The 19490-nt window shown below is 40.8% G+C and overlaps 1 protein-coding gene across 3 annotated transcripts in view; it reads left to right on the plus strand.

The window, feature by feature from the left end:
* The first annotated feature begins 6840 nt into the window (after positions 1–6840).
* The window catches only part of ankrd6b (ankyrin repeat domain 6b), a 37172-nt gene continuing 24522 nt past the window's right edge, over positions 6841–19490 (plus strand). The window contains exon 1 of one of the 3 annotated variants that reach the window (XM_064339946.1): positions 6841–6939. The gene's annotated coding sequence lies outside the window, so the exon portion shown is untranslated. Of the gene's footprint in view, positions 6940–14494; positions 14856–19490 lie in introns of those variants that run through there. The other 2 variants (XM_064339947.1, XM_064339945.1) reach the window with 2 other exon arrangements.

Genomic DNA, 19490 nt, shown 5'->3' on the forward strand with positions numbered 1-19490 from the left:
TAGGTTGACAGTTTATCAGCTCAGTTCGTCTGAAGGTGAGGGCAAAGCCCACGCCTTTGCCATCCCCTGTCATGTTGTCACCCGTGACAGACAGCCTGCCCTCGACGGTGCAGGGTTCCTGTGTCCTCACTAGCCAGGATAGACAGCAGAGAGCATTCAGGACAGCTCCCAGTGTCTGCGCATTCGCAGCACGCTCTCCTGCGTGCCGACTGCTGTCTGCACGTGGGCCGAGATGTCTGTCCTTAGATGACTGATGCAATCCACAGACAATGGGAACTTATTTGGACCTTTACCTGACAAATGGTTATAACAGAGCTGAGAAAAATGTTGTCTCTACACCTCAATGCAGCAACTCTCTTGGAGTGTCATTCAGACCTTGGTGTTTACAGATAGATTAGACTACCTGGCCTTGATGTTGTTGTTGTTCATCTGACTCCCACTTACAGTGATCATTCCTTTCTGTTTCATATCTTTCCTTTTGTACAGGAAACCTTGCAAAAGCAACTAAAGGACCTAATTCTACTTTCAGTCACTTGGAACAGACAATGATGTGAAAAATATTCCTAAAGCCATCGTGTTTAAAATGATGTAACATTTGTAAGTTATGTAATGTACCGTGTATAATTATGGCATGACACATGGTGTCCTTTGACTTAATGTCAGCACTATTTGTGATCCCTGGACATGTGGTAATTAATGATTTATAATGGTGATATTCTAAAGGCACTAGGAATAAACACTCTGAGGTAACTGTGACTGACAGGTGCACAGTGGTGAGGACACGGAAGACCTGGAAACATTGTGCAACAGAGCTGTCACTCTCTATTTCTGGGAAATAGTTTTTGACTTTGTCAGATACGGGATAATAGACAGGGATTTAATCACTTATGATATCTCCAATAGACAATGAAAGACAAGAGTTTGGACACCTGAAACCTCTTTAACACAATGAGACACAGGAGCTAACTTTCTCAGTCACATATTCAGAGACGGATGGACAGATTGTGGAAGTGTTATGGGTAGTGGGGAGGCCCAGCTATATTCTGTCTGCCAAAGAGCAGAGGGGTGGTTAACAACCGTGCAACCTCTTCTGCAAAATAAGCCATTCCCCTGTGAGCAGGGGTGTAGCACAAAATTCTGGGCCCTATACATAAGCAGTCTCTGTGGGTCCCTTTCCTCTCTTGATCCATGTCTCTCACGCATCATTCCAGGCTTTTCGAGGGCCCTGCCCCCATTCGGGCCCTAGGTAGTCAGTCCCACTTTCCCCCCCACTGCGACGCCCCTGACTGAAATTACACTCTATGTTACCAACATGAAAATCAAGTAGGCTATACAAGTCTGATATCCCCTCTGTTTAGGGCTGTGCTCCGTGGGCTTTTGGAGCTGGGTTAATCTATGTCAGGAATCAAAGAGAGATTTTGTGCTCCTTTCCCTGCCCCAGACAAGCACCCTGCATGCTGATGCTCACACGACTGGAATTCATGTTACACACAAACTTCAATTTTTAAATGGCTGTTTATTTTTTTAAACATTCACACAGCAGGGCGTGAAGAGATTTTTATTTTACAATATCAGAGTGCAAACTAAGCTGTTTAGTTATTATCAGTTAAATTGTAAGACTATAATATATAAAACAATTTGGGAATACGACCTGATATGCTTCTAGTAAACATACGTGTTAATGTGTTGCAATATTAATGCCTCTGATGAAAAAATTACTGAGAATTGCATCATATGCTCAGTTTAACCCCTCATTGAATGATCAAGTTTTTGCAGTTGAGATACTGACATTGAAATTAAGAGCCCTTCAATAAGTTATAGCATAACACATTTATGTAAGAATGTAAGAACAATCTATGCTGTCCCACATTCAGTGCATTTTTAAGGTCACATTTAAGCATGAATAAAGTCGAATGGCGCTGCCGACAGGATTCCCCATACAGCTCTGAGGTCGATTTATTAGACCAGAAACGACATTTTTGACTTCGGTAATTCGATGAGTATAAAACACTGATCTATTATAGGTAGAAAAGTCGTCGAGTCATGACTTGAAATCGATCGGCATCGTAGCCGTGACGCAGATCGACATCTCTAGTGTACAGCCAGTGCAGCTTGTTTGTTTCAATTTCCAGCTGACTGCACGCAGGGTGTTCACATCCCGCCTCACTGCTGCCATAAATTTACCCCTTTTTGTTTTCGGTTGTGCCGTTTTGACAGCCACAGTGAACGAACGGTCGATGGGCAGGCGCGCGCTGTTTCGTTCTCATGCTGAAGCAAAGCTGTGTCAGGTATTGCTGCTGGGACTTCTACCACTGTGATGCTGCTTTGAGTGATACTGCTAACAGAACCACCCTCACTACAAGCCATGAATCCATAAAATTCCAGATTCCTTAAGGCATGCGACTTGCTGCAATGTGTTTTAATGAATCAATCCTATATTTAACATAGATGCATATTTGCACATTCAGTATAATTACAGGTGCAATGTAAAGAAAAAGAATTGTTGTCCCTATGACAAAGACCAGAGTGGTGTTTTGTGATTGCAATTATAATATGGCATCACATTTCAGAGTAAGCAGGTACCAGTGTGTGGCATGTGCAGGTACTGTATAGGTACTATTTCTATTTAAATAGAATAGTAAATGCAATCATTCTTAAATAGAATCATTCCTTCATTTCAAAACATAGAAGCAAGCCTGACCTCATCCACAGTAATGGTAATTCTGAAATGACGTGTGTTTACAGACAGCCACTCCCAAATCACTCCCATTGAATAATATCAAAACTCAAAGCTGGCAATAGCATGTGAAGAAGATCTCATTTCACTGTATTTCACATGGAGTGCTAACAGTTTATCTGTCTAATTGAAAACATAAAAAAACAGAAATGCAAGGATGAGTGATTTATATAAGCAAAGCACCACACTACAGTGCATTTCAACCCGCATATTAGGATAATGCATTATTTTCATGGAGTGTTGGCTTGAGATAGCAGTTACGGCTAGGGCTGTTTTTCACATATGGCGATCAAATCTTTTAAATGTATTAAAATAGCTGTTTGCTGCCCTTTAGTGCTTTCTACATATGTGCATCCAGTTGTAATCCGACTGAGACTGCTAGTATTATATAGAGAATGTGTTGGCTGCCCTCTATAGACCAGTGAGCACAGCAGGAACCATGATGGGAGGGGCAATATGGTATTTTCCTCTAAGATTTAACACATCTCACTGATTTACGGACTACACGTCACACCATGTACAGCAGATACATTTACTCTGATCTGATAGACTACCAATACACACTCATTGATGTCCCCAGAGTTCATGGTAAAGCAGAAGCTAGCTGATCAAGAGGTCCAGAGTATTAGTTGTTGAATTAGAAAATAAGACAATTATTGCATTCTTTATGAATTTGTATTAAACTCTATTTTAAATAGTTTTTTTATACAACAAAAGAGAATAAAAAATATGGGATAATTTGAGCAATATAACCATTGACTTTATACACCCTTAAATTCGCTTGAAGGAAATATAAGTGGTTTTGAGACTGAGATGCAGTCAGATATCAGAATTAAATTTACCACAAAATTTACCACATAAAATGTATCACAAAATTAGAAAAGGGAACTCTGTGCCCATTTAATCTGCAGAATTACAACATTCAAACATTTATTTTCCCTCCTCCAGTAAGAGTTCAGATTATGTAAAGAGGCTAAAACAGTTCCCAGAATTCCCTTGCTCCCCTTATCACAAGATGACTGCATTCCAAACTGCTGAGGATTGCATTCTACTGACACCTGCTGGTTTAAATATGTAACTACTCACAACAATACACTTGTCCTCCCTACAGTTGGTATCAGAGCACATTTGTGACCCGTTTGTTAACCGTGAGTCATAACTATGTTTCAGGAATGCTTCAAGATTTTGAAGAACACTGCCTAGAACATTCTTTTCCCAAGTAAACAAGCCTCTGTCATATTTTCTGGCCAGTGCCCCGCCCTGCCCTCAGCAGGACCTTTAGCAAACCGCGTCTGCATTCCACTGGAAAATGTGCCCCACAAACTGCCCCCAGCACCTCAGCTGTTCATATAGACTAGCTTCTCCTGCAACCAGGAACTCAGGTTTTGACATCTGCAGATCCTTACCAGGCCATTAGAAATAGTCTTTAAATCATTGGCACCCTTGACAAAGATTAGCAACAAAGGCTGAATAAATAAAAACACAAGTAATATTTTACTCTCAAAACTTGTCAGATGCATATTTCATGACTTTTTTTGGACCTTGTACTATTTTTCACAAATATATTGTGGAAATGGGTGATATGATGCTGCATTAGTACTGTTGACTCACAGAAAGAAGGTCCCAGGTTAGAATCCCAGCCAAGGCCTTTCTGTGTGGAGTTTGCAGGTTCTCCCTGTATCTCTGTGGATTTACTCTGGGTGCTCTGATTTCCCCCCTTAATGGAGGCTTATTGGAGAGTCTAAATTGCCTGTACATAAGAGTGTATGAACAAAAGGTGTGTGCCCTGAGATGGATTGTGTTCCAGGGTGTATTCCTACCTCTCACCCAATGCATGCTGGGATAGGTTCCTGCCCCCTGCGGCCCTGACCAGGAATAAGCAGGATAAATAATGAATGGATGGATATTGCAGAAACAGAACCCCACCTGGTGGACACTTCAGGAAACTATGACTTTGATTTATTTATTTTTTTACAATTACATATTATGCTATACCAACACCGGAATTCAGTGTAAGATAAAGTGTAAGATAAAAGAGTTAGGAGACCATTTCAGAGACCCTTTAAAATATCACTTCATATGAAACATATTCCTGCATGGTCCCTGATATTTTGTGAAAGCTGCTTAATTCTATGTTGTCTCAACCGGAAATGTCTGCTTCGAGGCCAATTAATTCTCAAAACCTTTGACAAGAGGAGGAATGTCAGTCAGACAAAGATTCCTGACGGGGGTCAGTGCCTCAAAAGTGTCAGAACATAATTGTCATTTCATTGAATTCCCACACTCAGAAACTACAACTCAAACACAGATCCAAACCTTACTCACAAGATTATGTCAAGCATACAAGTGAACAAAAAATGGAAACATCAATGGAATCATCTATCATTTAAGTTACTTAAGAGGGTGTTGGGTCACCATGTGTTGTAGTAGAGTGTGTATAGATTCTATGAGTGTCTTGAATTCTGCAGGGGGAATATGACACCACCCTTCAATGAGAAAGTCATTTAGCTCATGCCTAGAAGTGGAAAAAATGCTAGCTCAAGCATTTTTATGGAATATCCCATTAATGCCTGATTTGGTTCACATCTGGTGACTGAGAAGACCATGATGTATGGATAATATCCATGTCACACTCCTCAAATCATTGGCTAACTTTGCATGCTCTGTTGATAGAGGCATTGTAATGTTAAAAGATACCCTGACTGCAGGAATTAAAGGTTTTAACGCGGGATGAGGACGGTCACTCGGTTCCAATAAGTAAGGACTGCCATCAGCCTTGGCTTTTAAGCTTGCCAGGAAACTGTGCTCAACACTATAATGGAAGGAACCTTCCAGAACCCTTCACTGTTGTGTTTCCATTTTTCAAAACAATTTTCTTTTTTTCTGATTTATTTATAGCAGCTTGCAAAAGTCCCCTGCACAGCTTCACAGCTTTCACATTTTGTTGCTTCAAAGTTTGAAATGTAACCACAGATGTTTGCATAAATGGTCAGACCCTTTGCTATCATAAACTTAAATCCGGTTTGATGCAAATATCATGAAATTCACATTTCATGATAAATGAAATCCGGTTGAATGGTCTCTGTCTGCTTGCAATAACTGTGGTTCCCATGATTTTAGAAAAACAAACTAAATTAATACATTTGTCTTTGAAAGGTCATTCAATAAGGCAATGGATTCCCAGCAAAGATTCTACCATGAAGACAGAGGAGCTTCTCAACAATTTAGGGATGAAGTCATGAATACACAGATAAGAATGATATTAAAGTCTCTGAATACCTCTTTAAGCACCGACAAGTTAATCACTGGGGAGTTCGTTGACATATCTTATCTCCTGGACACCTCCTAGAAGAGGTCGGTCTTTGAAACTCATCAAGACAAGGAAGAAAGGAATCCCCTCGTGAGGTCAACAGCAATTTTGAAAGAGCTACAGGATCAAGGCCAAAGATGGGTAAGAAAATGTTTATGGGCCAACAATGTTCTAGTCGCTCCACAAACTAGCCTGTATAGCAGTGTAAAGAAAGAAGCCATTGCTAAAACTAAAATAGCACATGGAGGTTGCAAGAAAGTGTTTACATGAGGTTTATAATTATATGAGACAAAACTGGGACTGTTTTGAAATGTAAAACATTATGCAAACCCAACACTAGAAAGCCAGTTTTTTTGGATTACTGGAATATTGTTGGTTTGTGGACATTTTCTCATCATCCCAACTATTTAACTCCAAAAATCTTTTCACGTTTACTATTGGATTTGCAATATAAAACCACTTCTCTTTCATCTTCTCTCAAAAACCTGTATATTTAAATTATGTTTAGACATAGCTACCTCTTACATTATTACAAAACAACAGAACATTTTAAGGATATGTTCCAGTGAAACTTGGTTAATTGCATGTCTGTGTGTCAATTAGGCTAATAAATATCTGCAAGGAAATCGATCTCTATATCCTATATTTGCGTAGACTATTAGGGAACACTGAAAGGTGTCCACACTGCGCTATAGGCTATAGACCCCGGCAACCTGTATCAACTTTTAATATGCGACAAAATATGACACACGTTCTCATATTCTCCACCGGGTGGCGCTTTATGATACAAGTTCTAAAATACAACATTTCCTTGTCTGGTGGGCTCAGTTGGACTTTCCTTTTCTTACGAAGGAATATAGTGGAGTTTGCTATTCGCTATTCTTAAATCAAGGTAAGTTTCTCTGGTTTGTTTTGCGGTTGAAATGTGAAAGAGTGTAAACCGAAAGCTATCGGGAAAAGCTTAAACTATAGTCTTACCAGTATCGCGTCAGACGCTGGATGCTGCTGTGAAATGCGATGTGTTTTCACCTGTGCGCATGGAGCACACACGCAGTAGTTTATATTTTGGTTGGGGCGTTTAAAGTAAACCCAACCGATTTGCTAAAATATTTCTATATGTATGTATCTAATTGTACACTATTTACAAAATACATACACCTTTTTGGCATTCACATCTGTAATGAGAAATTGAAACGCGATCGTGTTAAACATGAAAAATGCACACGGTTAACCTGTTTTATGTACCAATAATTCAGCGCAATATCTGGGCTCATGGGACCGATACCTCCTATCTCTTGAACTTAAGGAAGGTTTCTGGGCTGAACAAGTCTGTAAATGTGAATGAATTAGGTGAATGAAAATGCTTAGGAAAACAGAAACCAAGTACAAGGGCTCGATTCGTTTCAACGACCCATTCTGTAGTCTTTCTTGCATATTACTTTAGTACCGATTGTTTTTTCATAAATATCTGCAACTGTAGGCCTATGCATGTTGGTTATTACTATAAACGAGGACTTACCTCGAAGGAAAAGTGTTGTTCGTCTTGATTTTTATTCTCCGGGCAGCCTTTCATTGAATTATGTCTATTTTTTGTTTTGTTGTGTAACTGTTTTAATGGTTCAGTGGCCAAGTTAAGATTTGCAAATTGCTTTATGTTTTCTTGCCGTAAGCAACCTTCTCAGGATTGTCGACATATTCCTGTTGTGAAATAATGCAATTAATTACGCTGAGATGGCTTGGAGGAGTTTGAAATGACGGCTGTGTATCAACACAGGTCAACACAAATGTTGAGATAAATGTACATTCACTCAGTGTATGTTGTTACTACTAAGCCTTTGTTTTGCAATCAAAACTTTTAGTGTACACACACACACCCACACACACATACACACTAAATTGGGTTTTCAGGCTACAGATAACACAGTTTTATTTTTTATATTAACTTTGTGCTCTGATATCGCACATGTTTTCTGTGGTCCTCAAAAAGGCCTTTGGGACAAACCTAATGATCTGTGCTGTAAGCAAATTAATGCAACTTATTACTATGCTTTTGCCTTTTTAATGCATTTTTGCCATCCCTTTGAAACATTAAGAACAAGCAGGTGCAATGTACAAAGAACAATCGCCGTGTTCAGTTTAGATAAACTCGCCCTGTAACCAGCTATGGGGATGCGACTGGAATGACCTTCCATACCCCAGCATACGGCAGGCAGGTCGTGTCCACAGATGGGAGAGGGGCTTGCTGGTTGGGGGCGGGGGGGCTTATTGGAACGCTGCCTGTTCAGCCTTTGATCCCCTGTGTTTCTACACCATCTTGCGTTTTTTTTCTGCTGTCAGCTGCCCTGCCCAGGTCTCTCAGAACTCCGGGCTATACAATGTGGTCAGGACACAATCTGCAGGGATGGGACAGTGTCATATTGATTGAGTGTTTGCGTCAGGGTATCATCTTTAAAAGTGAAAGTACGGAAGCATGAACTGACTTCCTCTCTAATAGGCAAAATATTAAATGCATTTGTGGTGACTTATGTCTATCAAAATAACATTCGCAACTGAAATTTCATCGGCAAAATGAACCTAGTTGATGCCAGTTGCTGAGCATTGCAGTGCTACTGTACATTGGGTTAGCCTATTCAGCTATTGGTGCACATTTTAACTCTGATTTTGGGATTTCCTGTATTTTTCATGCCTTAACACAATCTAAATGTTAACTCATCCAAACACAAGGACAGTTTTTTTTTCAAAAGCAGTCTTGCAATAGAGGTTTAAAAGAAAAAGATTAAGATCGAGACAAAAAGGCAAACATTTTGTAGAATTATTTTTAATGCTATCATCTGTCAGTGTAAATACCTGGTATCACATTTCAAATGTTCTCTGTAAAGCTTTTGAGGTGCGTATTGCTCCTTCAGGCACTACGTATTGCTGCCACAGAATTGATACAGGGAGATTTATGTGGCATACATTTTGAAGCACATCATATGACAATAGTATTACTATCATCACATTCATGAATTGTAGGTCCTCCAGAGTGGCCGTTGAGAGTTAAGGACTCAGTGCTGTATATCAGGGGCATATTTCAGTTATGTTCCTGGCGCTGGTGGTGATTTTATATTGGTCCATCCATCCTCACTTACAGGGAATGGGGACTGCAGAGAAAAATGTTTTATTAAACTTGATGAATTGCATATTTTGCATGTTTCAATAAGTATTCTCTGCAATTATTTAAAAGCCATTGGCCTGTATTTTGTTGTAACAAGTTGTTTTATTTATTGTGTAACATATTGTGAGCTGAAACTGGTAATCATTTTTAAATGTTTTGTAGAAATGCACAGGATTTTGAGTGTGTGTTTGTCCGTGTGTGTCTGCGAGCATGCACGTGTGCATATGTGTGTGTACGCACGCACGTGGGCACGTGTGTGAGAATATGAAATGTGAATGACAGCTTTCTTAATGGCAGTACATTATTTAAGTTGAGTGGTGGTACGGTAAACTGTGATAATTCACAGCTTAGGAATTTGTCCATTACTATACTCCTAGAGATTGTGAAGTGAAATGACAGTAATGGTTCTTTTAATGGAGTCATTGCCATTGCTCAGCACAGAGGGACAAGCTGTGTGAAACAGACCATTATAAATTAGAAATTCCACCAATAGTAAAACTAGTTGTGAAAAGCCAAGGCATGCACAGTGAGAATAACTAGATATGCAAAGCATCCATTTAATCATATTACTATAGCCAATTTAGCACTAATCATGGTGAAACATGCACATTCCACGCCAATGATTCAGCTTCCAATATCCTCCTCTGAAATTCCCCTCTGACTATGTAAAAAAGGGTGATAATAACATGATTGCAAACAGCTGTTGTAATTGCTGCATCAGACATTTGAACTGACAGTTTACAAGCCTATAGAACCAGTAGAAATATTTGATAGAAATAGTCTTGATATGAAAGAAGCTACTTTGATTTGATGTTGATGTTGTTTGAAGTTTTCTTGAATGTCCGGTTCCCTTGGTGTGCAGTCATGCATAATTCTGTGTTAGGCAGGGTTTGCATATACATATTCATCAAAACTGTGTGTCCAACATGAAAATTGTATCTCTATGGTCATAACACAGAGCAGAAATAATGTTTTTTAACTGATAGAGAAGTGAGTGGTGACCTTTCAGCTGTAACTCTTAGATTTGGATGAAGTCAGTAGGATGATGTCACCTACTGAGCGTTCAGCATAATAATAGGGTGTTTTTTTGCCTGGGGGCTGTTCATATAATAGGGCTAAAGCTGGTCCTCCTCCAACAACCCAAATTTTTCAGTCGTCAAGACACCGGTGAACTTCCACCTCAGCTAACACAAAGCACTTGGAGAACATGTCATTTAGATTCCCAGTTGGTTGTGAGGTGACAAGAATGTTCCCCAGTCTTAAATATATGTATTGTTCCAAACAAGTTCTGTCAAAGTCACAGAAAAATGTGCTAAGCATTCATACAACTACTAATGTTCTCTGATGGCTTTCATTTAGTCATGAAGACAGATCATGTACTTTACCAGTAAGAGTGTTCTGAATAAAAGCAGATTTCTTTAGCATTGCTAACAATGCGAAAGTTTACCCTAACTTTATATGAATGTTCCGGAAGCCAACAAATGTTAGCTGGGATGTGCACTTAATTCCAGCAAACTTTCAGCTCTTGATTTACTGATCACCATACTATTGCTGAAGTTGGTAGTGTTATCTGTTTTAGATGGCTGCACTTCAAGGTAAAGGCGTCCAGACAAAGCAAAGCCTACAGCACCACAGAGGCATGCTGGGATAGCACGAGGGACCATGAGACAAAGCGCCGCGGCGCGGTCGCGTCACCCGCATTGCGGAGAAAGGCTTGTGGGCAGCGCTCTCTCTCTCTACGGGGCTCATAAAATCGCGTCTCCCTGTCAGCGCTGAAATCAGAGCCGCGGCGGGGTCAGGTTACCGCCATCCCCGGGCCTTAGGAGGGACAGCGCTGAGGAGCCGTCCTCCCGCCGGGCCCGAGAGGCTAGCGCTGCCTGCCTTCTCTTAGGCGTTCACACTGGGAGCAGCTGCCGTCCCCCACAAAAAAAGTGCCGTTTTCCCCGATGCAGTTTCTGCTGATGAAACCTTACCCAAACCCGAGCGCCCGAGTGCGGCCGCTCCCGCCCGCCTCCCCCGTATCGGATGGCAACGTCTGGTCCCCCGCCCAAAATGGCACAGGCCCAGATGGGCACATTTGTTTTGCTCTGCTGCGCACGGAAGCCATCTCCAGCAATTTACCGGATTCCTGTAATATTATCGGCCTGGTGCCCCCTCCATTCATAGCCGCCGCTGTCGCTCTGTAATGTTGCTGGTGCTGGACATTTCCCCAGGACATAGACGAGGCGCCCCTCCCCATTACTCACCCCTTTTGGATTCCGCCCTCTTCGTATTTGGAGGAGGGGGGGGGTGGTCATATGATAGCATGTTGGGGGGGGCTGGAGTGTATAGCACTGTCATTATTCTTTGGATTCACCTCGATCGAACGGGTTGGGTTCCCTTCTCCAGAACTCGTCCTTTGTTTGCAGTGGCACTCCTTGGCACATGGCCTCGGAATGAGCAGAAGGATGATCCTGCCGTTTGTTATATTCGCAATACTGTTAAATTCATGGCTTATTCGCAGCTGGATGTCTTCTCAAAAACCAGAGCTCCGTAACTGCTGTGAGGGCACTCTAACGTCTTATCTGAACACCTATATTTGTACCTCCATGGCTGTGTTCCATTCAAACAAACAAGATCACAGACAACACAAAGGACTGCAGTTAATTTTCTGCAGGCACAGATTGTATCATTGAATTTGCTGCACTGCATGTTTACGGCATTCCACACCAGCATGTTTGCGTGCTGTACAATCCTCTTAATGAAAATCTTATTTTAGATCTTCTTCCTTACGTATGTCACAGCTGGCAGAGTTAAAGTGCTTCTCATTCCATTGCTCAGAAGAGGTCTGTTTTTTCCTGTCTTAGGTACGATGCAAATTAAGCACCCAACAGTGACTAATCTAATGCAGGTTGTGAGGTTACATTTATAATTTCCCTTTTACTTTGCCCTTCTACAAGATGATTATTTATCTTGCTTCGGGACACGTTTATACTGACATGTTGATTTGAAGTGTGTCAGCGGGCATGTTCAATCCAGCCAAATAGCTCCAGAAAAAGCAAGACTGAAAATGACATTGACATTGGCATGTTAGTTTCGCTTGGAATTCCTTGCGAAACATGATATAAACATGTGCCATGATATATGTATGCGGCATCGTTCTGTTTTTTAGTTACTGCTTTTGACTGTTGGTTTCTTTATTTCCACCAAACAAAGACATAGTGTGAATTAATTTGTTATTTACATAAATAAGAATACATGGCTAATTCATTCGTTACATTCTCATAACAATTGCCAATTTCTGTTACCTGGAAAAAATGGTATGCAGTGGTACAAATGACAGAGAATTTCAAATTAGTTTAATGCACATGCTGCACAAGTTACTGTATAGACCAGGGGTGTCCAATTTTTATCTGACAAGGGCCAATGTGGGTGAAGGTTTTTGCTTTAGCCCAGCACTAAGACACCTGATTCTACTAATCAAGGTCTTGATTGAAAACCATGATTAGTTAATTTGTCGAATCAGGTGTCGTAGTGCTGAGCTAAAACAAAAACCCACATCAGGTCTTTTCGGATAAGACTGGACACCCCTGGCATAGACAGTCGATAATGACATATGCTTTCATTCTCAGATCAGAATCAGTGTTTCAGATTTGGAGTGCCTCTCCTGCAGTATCAGATTCCCTCCTCAAGGAAGTCATTGTATTTATCTGCCAACATGTCAAGACGAAAAACAATAGAGTGACGAAGGACACATCCAGGTTTCCACAGATACGCCCCTAAGAAAGGGCACCCCACAAAAATCCCCGCCCCTGGGGCGTACGCTCATACCGAGGAACATGTCACCGTTAGCCAATGGGACAAGGGCGGGGCCCTGTTTCATGAAGCTGGATTACTTTGTTAACTGGATAACTGCGCTGAGTAAAACCTGGAACCCTCTCCAATCTGGAATGGTCTGAAGTAAAAACAGCTGTTTTACCCAGTGCGGTTATCCAGTTAACTCAGTAATCTTGTTGTAAAAAAAAATTAATAGCCTCATGAAATTTGGAAAATGTTTCGCCAAGGGAACTGCTTTTCAGATGCAACCTTTATTGTACAGTTCAAGAGCTGTTTTGGAATTTTGACTTTTGAATGTTGAAGAACATTCTACCATACCACATGAATACAACATCTGCTTTTTTGTAGATACAGCCAACAATCAATTGCAACAAAAAAAGAAAGGTGCACTTAGCTTGTGCTTAAAAACAACCTCTGCATGTGCTAATGAGCAATAAGATTCCAAGTATGTTAACATCAACAACAACCACAATTAAAAGTCCCCATTTGTGCTTTCAAAATTGAGAATTTTAGTTTAGCTTTGTGCATCTGAAAAGCAGGAGTTATGCATCCAATGCCACTATCTATAGCTTACATTACATTACATTACAGGCATTTGGCAGACGCTCTTATCCAGAGCAACGTACAACAAAGTGTATAACCATACAAGCTTCAAATAAAAAGCAGATTAAGACATTAACTATTCAAGTTGCATTGACTGGGCCAGACAGTGGCTGAAAAGGAAGAATTCTTCAGGTATGCTGTTAGAGTATGGGAGCATGTAAACATTCCCAAGGCTCTCAGCCAAGCCCTGTGGTTGAAATGCTCTCTCCCACCGCCATGCTAAACCTTCAACACCAGTAAACTGACCTGAAAGCACTCGCACACAAGGGCTCAAGGGTCAAAGGAGCCTGGAAGCACAAGACAAGTAGCCCGTCAAATGCGTGTATGAAGGCAGCGTTTCTTGGTTTGGGGGGACCCTTTGACCCCTTTTACGTTCGTAGTCTGCTTCACCTTCTGTCTCCCTTAAAAAATAAGGTCAAGACGGGAGTGAAATAATCCCATGAAGCCTACTTCTAGGCTAGAGCATCAATTTAATACTTTGCTTTATTGTTTTTTTATGTTTATAAAATAACATAATTCAGTGGCCTGCAATGTTAATGGTTAAATTTCAATCTCCCAATAATTCAACAGTAGACTGAAGCTTAAAGAGATAGTTCACTTTCTGCAGCAAAGTTGCTTTGGAGTTACTAGAACTGAAGTGAATTTTCTTGCTCTTAACCACGCATCCCTGAAAGGCCTTATGCCTACCATTGTAAAGCAGGTAATCTGAAACGTCCCTAAAATCCTTCATTTGGGCCAGTCTAAAACATACATACATACAAATATCAGAACACCCCATAAGGTGAATTAGCCTACCCCTTTAATAACTCAGCATGGGAACTCGGTTTTTATTGCTCAAAACATTTCAGTAATCTGTTAAATCGTTAAAATCACTTTGTTTCATCTAGCGGACTGTGAAGAGTGGCTGAATGGGAAATCCAAATTGGCCGGAAAAATCCGGAACACTCGCTCACCAGCAGAGTAGTAACAACAGACAAGCCAGTTACAAACTAAACTGAGAGAGGGGGCTGGAACGAAGCTCTTATTTTCTGCCGGCAGCCCCGGCCACAGCAGCTATACACATGCAAATAGGAACCGTCGGCCCGCAAGGGAGCTGTGCTGTTTACTTCGGCTGTCCACGCTCCCACTTGCTGACTCCGTGTAGTCAGTGTCCGATGGTGTGCGCAAGTGTACCGCTGCCGTACTGCTTGGATAACCTGACCGGATTCAAGTTTGAGATTTCACATGCTTCCGTAAGTAGACCTTTTTTTTTTTTTTTAACTACGCTTTCACTTCTCTACGTCTCTTCTTTCTTGGACAAATGAATTAGACTTCTGAAAGAGAAATGTATAGCTAATTGGACAGAGCCTGCCAACAGCGATTTAGCTTATGAAATACTTCTGGTACAAGAATATTCTGTTATCGTATATTTGCAAAACTACAATGAGTTAATTGTTGCACTTGTGAAATCTTTCCCATTGAGCTCTTCGCGAGTTTGCAGTAGGCCTACTACTGTTCCAGATAGATATTGCAACAAAAAAATAAAATAAAAAATAAAACCAAAGACATTCCCTTCTGAGTACACAACGGTTTATATGTTATTGTTCATTTGTTTTATCGACATGAAGATCCTGATAAATTAGATGTTTTTTTCTAGATACTTTAATCATTAGGCTACCGTCGAAGATAGGAAGACGATGGTATAACTATGAATGCATGAGGTTTCTCTCTCAATGTACAATTTATCTCCGCGGATAAGGATGCGGAGAATGGACCTTTCAGAATTAGACGGGCTATTCCTCTTCCAGCAATATGTCTGATTCTTCGGGGACCGGTAGTGAATAATTTGACCAAGTGTACCTGACAGACATTCAGTCAATTTGGGGATTTCATTGCAGTAAATCGCCTGCGGTGACGAGTTACTCTCTGAGTGAGTTGGGACCGTGTGAAAAGAGGGGTTTCTGAGATGCAGGAATATCAAAGGGAAAAATAGTAGGTAATTTGGCATCTCAGAGGACTGTGAGAACATCTTGCTTTGACCTTCCTGTCAGTCAATCACAGGTCGCGCATAATTAGTGTTGTTAAGAGGGAATAATGATCTGAAAATCCTGTAGCCTGGTGAAAAACTCCCAAGTGAATGAAAGCTTAACGGAATTTAAAGACTATAGCCTTCTTGGACAGATTTGCAGTTGAATTGATTTCAAAATGATAAATACATTACCAGGAATGATTTACCTTTAATTATTAATTAAAAACAAAACAAATAAATGATCATTTTGCGTAATAACTGGCAAACACTTGTGAGGTCTTTATAAGGAATTATCTGTATACTATTTATCCCTGTCAAAACATTATACATATCTCATAAATATTTTATAATCTTCGTGGTATTCTGTGTCAGTAATAATAAATATAATAAATAATAAATACTGAATGGGTGGTGGGTGGAGTGAAATCAGTCATACATTCATTCTTTTAGAAATATTTTTTTTCTCTGTTTAAAATTAATCTCCCTTTCTTAAGCCTTATTAAGCTCCTCAAGTTATGATTTGCCATGTGATTTTTTATGGTGGTTCGCATGAAATTATAAACGCATGATTTGTCAAATGCCATCAGTTGAAAGAGAGGTAGTTCTGTCACGACAGCTCTTCATAAACCTCCGTGTGCGTGAACAGTTTACGCATAATGCAGTTACCGTGCGCCCTTACATCGCTGTACCGACCGGAGGAGGCACGGAAGCTTGGACAAGCAAGCCTAAGTTGTGTTGAAATCCTTTACTCCGCCGTTTACCGTTGGAACATGTACAGAGAGATCACAGCGCGGTGTGGAATAGCCAGGGGAAGGGGATGATCACAGAAAAGGTGATGACGTGAGAGTGTGCACAGGGAAGGAAGAAACCCAGAAGGACATCTTCATTTCCTTGCTGTGTGTATGTTGTGCATGTGTTGCATATTATGTGTGTGTTTTTGCGTGACCATTTTTTAGGTTTTTGTGTACCTACATTTGTATGCTTCTCTGCGTTTTTTTGTGTGTCAGTGTGCTGTGAGTGTGTGTACTGTGTGTATGCTTTTGCAGCATGTTTTGTATTTTGAGTGTGTGTGTGTCTGTATGTGTGTGTCCGTTTGTGTTTGTGTATGTGATTGACAGGCTCATCAATATGAACGTGTGGTAAATTCCCATTGGGGCTGATTAGTAGGGCAGACAGAGGGAGAGTGCAGGGGGCACCAGGTGTGTAATGGGGAGTTATGGCCTTTAATGGACGCCTGCTGCAGGAGGCCCATTTAACCCAGTCTGAAGATTCCCAGGACTTCAGATGCGAGCATAGATAAGAGGCATTACAACACTGATGAGCCTTTTGTCTTTCAGGATGGGAAGCGAAGCTTTGTGCACTGATGCGTAGCCTGTCAGGCTAAAGAGAGGGATTTCAGGAGACAGTTTTATATTTGTATCTGTTTTATTACAGTACAGTACATTGCATTATTGCCAGTTGACAGAAGATGTTTTCCAGACTGACTCGCAAAAGTGTAAAATGTCAGGAGAACAAAATTGCAACAGTTCCACTGGGAAGACACAATAGACATTTTCATAGCCATAACTGGATGTAGTAAAAGGTCAAACAGTTAAACAAGCTATTGCCGTTGTCACCTTAAAAAATCATTACACTACTATTAAAAAACAACAAATTACAAATGATTGCAGTCTGTTATTTTTGCATTAAGAGTACTCCACATTTTTTAATAGACCATGAATAAAGTAAAAGTCACAAATTTTCTGGGAGAGACTTTGATTCTTTTTTAATCCATATCAGTAGGAGTGATAATTGGAGAATTTCACAAGTCATTAACTTGGCCATTAGTCATATTAGTTGTTGTCCAGACTGCCTAGTGAGCTTTTGAAGGGACTACTGAATAGCTCCGTGGTACAATAAAAGGAGCTTTTCTTCAATCTATTTTTTTGTGCCTTGCTATAGCTGTAAACCTCTTTTATTGGTGCTTAGAAACAATAAACGCTTGTCCTTCCACACAGTCCTCAGGCTATCTGCTCATTCAGTGTGTGGTCACATCTGCTCTTCCTTCGCTGTTTCAGCGCAGAGTGTTTAAAAAAGGGAAAATATTGGTGTTTCATCTCCTTTTAAGAGGCTGAAAAGAGAAAGTGAACAAAGCCTAGTAGGCTGGGGGAACTGGGTGTGTGTGTGTGTGTGTGTGTGTGTGGAGGGGGGGGGGTGCTCTTTTCAGGGGAAAAGCAAGATGGGCTGCTCTCGGCTGCTGGCCTCGGTTAGTTATTCACAGTTGCTGCCTGAGACTGGTCAGCAGGACGGAGACCTTTGGTTCTCAGTCCTCTTTTGTGTATGTTTGTGTGCATGCATGTGAGTGTGTGTGTGTGCTTGTGTGAGCATGCACATGTGTGTGTATGTGTGTTTGTGTGAGTGCATGCGCATGCATGTGCATGCATGTATGTGTGTTTGTGTGTGTGCATGTGTGCCTGTGTGTGTGTGTGTGTGTGTGTGTTTGTATGTTTGTGTGAATGCACGTTGTGTGTGTGTGGTGTGTGTGTGTAGGTAGGGATTCCCAGTACTGTGGCTTTAGAACATCAGTTAAAGGAAGCTCTTTTTGTGAGGAACATAAGGGCCCTTTCTGTTCAGTGGTTCTGGACAATGCATTCAGTGCTGATGATTATAGTAACTAGATTGGCCACAGCCCAGGATTGTGCTATAGACTGGGTGCCACACACAGCTGGACCTGTCACAATGAAAGCTGAAGACAGAACCTGTCTTTTGGAAAAGCATTCATTAAACTGGAGAACATTATCTCAATTAATTGCAGTCAGATTCTTTGAGATGTTTTCAGCATGCTGTCATTTAAAAATGCAACATACTCCTTTGATGTTGAAGTTCTAGTTCTACTTTTAACATTTGTATGTATTTATCTTCGGATGTGCTTATATTGCGTAACCTACGGAATAATGGAAGAAGTGCTTATTTCGTGGTTATTATCATGGAAAAATGTAGATGCGGGTTATGATTGTCACCTCAAAGGATAATGCAACATATGTTTTTGAATGTTGTTCAAGTGCTTTTCCATAAAAGCAACAAACTTTTTACGTGTGAGATATCTTCACAAATGAAATGCCACTCTGCATCTCTGTTTAATCTGCCTGATTCGCCTGGATATTTTTTCCCAGATGATCTCATCTGTATCACACAATGGTGCTTAATGAAAGATTTATCATCAATCACCCCCAAATTCTTGCTGCAGAGAGAATGGAGGGTGTGTCCTGGGCTGAGGTAACCAGGGAAACCAGTCACATGACGAGGCAGGAGGTCTGGCCCTAAGTGCCAGCCCGGTCACAGTCACAGTATCCTGTATACCTCTGACCAATGGGCTGGGCCGGAGGGACACATCCACACACTGCCACCTCGGGGTACAGGAAGCAGTTCTTGCTGTGACATTTGTTGCCCTATTTATTATTCATATGTGAAACGGGCAGATAATACAGAGAAAATTCTAATGAAAGTACTTTGAGCAGCATTATGAAAAATGACACCAAGCAAGAAATATTCTCTTTTCTGGGAATTGTATTTGAAGGTATCATACTGATGACTGATACTTGATTATACTTAAATATTCATTATAATACTGATTTATGAATGATATGCCAAGCTAGACACTTTTACACATCAGGGTGGTTATGCTGGATTGTTGAGGACATTGTGCAAGCTTACATTTGCCTAGGTGTACTTTGAGGGCAAGACCTTCATTTTCTGTGTTCTCTCCTCTGTCAGTAGAGGGAAAATAAACAGTGAAAAAGAGCTTGTCTCTATGCTTAAATTTCATGGCGTGTTGCTCTCACTGCACTTTCTTTGAAGAAGCAGTGATTGCCTTTCTCAT

This window comes from Anguilla rostrata, chromosome 6 (genome assembly GCF_018555375.3).
Source record: "Anguilla rostrata isolate EN2019 chromosome 6, ASM1855537v3, whole genome shotgun sequence".
In the NCBI taxonomy this organism is placed as follows: Eukaryota; Metazoa; Chordata; class Actinopteri; order Anguilliformes; family Anguillidae; genus Anguilla; species Anguilla rostrata.